The sequence below is a fragment of the Zea mays genome, chromosome 2, assembly GCF_902167145.1.
Source record: "Zea mays cultivar B73 chromosome 2, Zm-B73-REFERENCE-NAM-5.0, whole genome shotgun sequence".
Classification (NCBI taxonomy): Eukaryota; Viridiplantae; Streptophyta; class Magnoliopsida; order Poales; family Poaceae; genus Zea; species Zea mays.
The window spans coordinates 224,285,779-224,288,549 of record NC_050097.1 but is presented as its reverse complement, the minus strand read 5'-3'; positions in this window follow the sequence as shown (position 1 = coordinate 224,288,549).

The window sequence follows — 2,771 nt, the reverse complement described above, 5'->3', positions numbered from 1 at the left end:
GCTCGATTCGGAGTTATAATTTAGGAGATATCGTTGTTTGAATCCGGTTATGTTGCTGTCCAAAAAAACAGATTTTTCAGGTGGGTGAACAGCAGTAGTATTAACAGTTTCTGGGAAGTTTTCGTGGGTAATTAGTGTTAACCAGTATTATAATCATGTAGGGCTTTTTCTTATCTTTCCAATGAGTACTTATGCGCTTGATTTGGAATTATATTTTAAAAGATATTGCTGTTTGAATCCGGGTATGTCGCTGTCCAAAAGACAAAAAAACAGATTACAGGATTCATCTTGTGGACTGTTTTGGGCTAATTAGATGTTGAAATTTAATTATAAATTGTATACAAAACTTGTGGGGAATTTTATGTAGATGACTCTGGAGTTTTTGTTTGTTACCACTGCTGTCATAATTTTAAAGTTATGAAATTATTAAGCAGCGCCGCTGCAGTTTGGTGGGTGTGGGGAGAGATGTAACACGCGACGGGGTTTGAGTTTGTGCGTAGGTGCGGCGTCGTTTATGAGCCTGATTAGGTGAAATTGGTGCACTAAGTTGTGTGTCAAAAACAGGTGGTGGACTTCCGGATCGTACTTAGGGATTTGCCCGAACTTCCGGTAAAGGCAAGTAAATATAGTGGTGGTTGCTACTGTTTGGTTTGCATCCTATTCCCTGTCATTGAGTATGCATAAGTTTTTAATTATGTTAATCATTGAATTCTATGATGAAGTTTATTTGTTTGGAAGTATTAATTCTCAATTGTCTAATATTGTGGATGATCATAATTTGGTTATGATATATGTGGTTGATTCCCATCTTGGATGAAGTTGAAGTATCTTTTTGAATCACGTTATATGAAGTGTTGTAGGCATGACATGCACATCGCATCATCCATCTTGCATTTTGAAGTTATGTCGTGATCTTATGGTCCGACCGTACCGGTACATTTTTAGCATCGTACGTTGCCCGAGGAGGGGTACGATGCGGCTTCATATCCTTAGAGGTATGAAGGCAGAAGTCATCCTTGCATTTGCAGACATTTGCATTCATGAGGAATATATGAAGTGTGACATTACTATGTTACTATTGTGGTTTCTACCTGCGAGGTGTGGTAACTAGGTGTGTTGTACGTTGTATACGTGCTGCACCTTGGTAATAAGAAGGTTGTGGAATCAGGTGGTGGTAAAACAATGTTCTTATGTGGTTGAATAGTTTGATATTATTTTACTTGCTGAGATGTGTCATCTCACTCTTGCATTACTCAATGCAGGTACTTGATACATGTTGGGAATGAGGGGAGTAGCAGCACGTCCACTTACACTCTCACAATAACGCTGCCCAGGCGCAGCCATGATTTAATTAGAAACTTATTGTCAAAGGAAGTTTGTTTTTTATATAGTCGTGCACACTGGTTAATTCAGTTCAGGTCGTACGTTTATCTTCCCTTGCTAGCCGATTAATAATACTTAGTATGTTTTTGTCATGATATATGTTTATACCCTGTTGCCCCCTTATTTATGCAATCTTGCAAAGGGGATGCTGCCGAAATTTTATATATGGACGTCAGAAGTGTATTTCAGTAGCATTCCGGGTTGTTTATGGAACCCGGGGTGTTACAACAGCACCTTCATCTCCCAAACGAAGTACACACAAGATTTGCTAAAGAGGTTTGGGATGAAGGACGCCAAGCCCGCAAAGACGCCGATGGGAACCGATGGACACACCGACCTCAACAAAGGTGGTAAGTCCGTTGATCAAAAAGCATACCGGTCCATGATAGGGTCTTTACTTTATTTATGTGCTAGTAGACCGGATATTATGCTTAGCGTATGCATGTGTGCTAGATTTCAATCCGATCCTAAGGAGTGTCACTTAGTGGCGGTGAAGCGAATTCTTAGATATTTGGTTGCTACGCCTTGCTTCGGGCTCTGGTATCCAAAGGGGTCTACCTTTGACTTGGTTGGATACTCAAATTCCGACTATGCTGGATGTAAGGTCGATAGGAAGAGTACATCGGGGACGTGCCAATTCTTAGGAAGGTCCCTGGTGTCGTGGAACTCTAAGAAACAAACTTCCGTTGCCCTATCCACCGCTGAGGCCGAGTATGTTGCCGCAGGACAGTGTTGCGCGCAACTACTTTGGATGAGGCAAACCCTCCGGGACTTTGGCTACAATCTGAGCAAAGTCCCACTCCTATGTGACAATGAGAGTGCTATCCGCATGGCGGAAAATCCTGTTGAGCACAGCCGCACAAAGCACATAGACATCCGGCATCACTTTTTGAGAGACCACCAGCAAAAGGGAGATATCGAAGTGTTTCATGTTAGCACCGAGAACAAGCTAGCCGATATCTTTACCAAGCCTCTAGATGAGAAGACCTTTTGCAGGTTGCGTAGTGAGCTAAATGTCTTAGATTCGGGGAACTTGGATTGAATTGTAGCATACATGTATTTATGCTTTTGATCATGTTCCTTTTTGCATTTTGTTGCTTATTATGGTGCTCAAGCTGTACAAACACTCCCTGGACCTCACAAGTCCGTTGCAAAGTGATGCACATGTTTAGGGGGAGATGTGTTACAACTTGACCCTTTGAGACTAACCATGTGCTTGAGTTTGATGATTTAGTCTCGAAGGAGGATTGAAAGGGAAAAGGTGGACTTGGACCATGCAAGACTTCCACTGCACTCCGATGAGAGGGTAACTTATTCCAAGTTCATCTCATAAACTCTTATTGCCATTTGATCTTAATTGAAGACTTTGGTGAGGCAATGGGGTTATA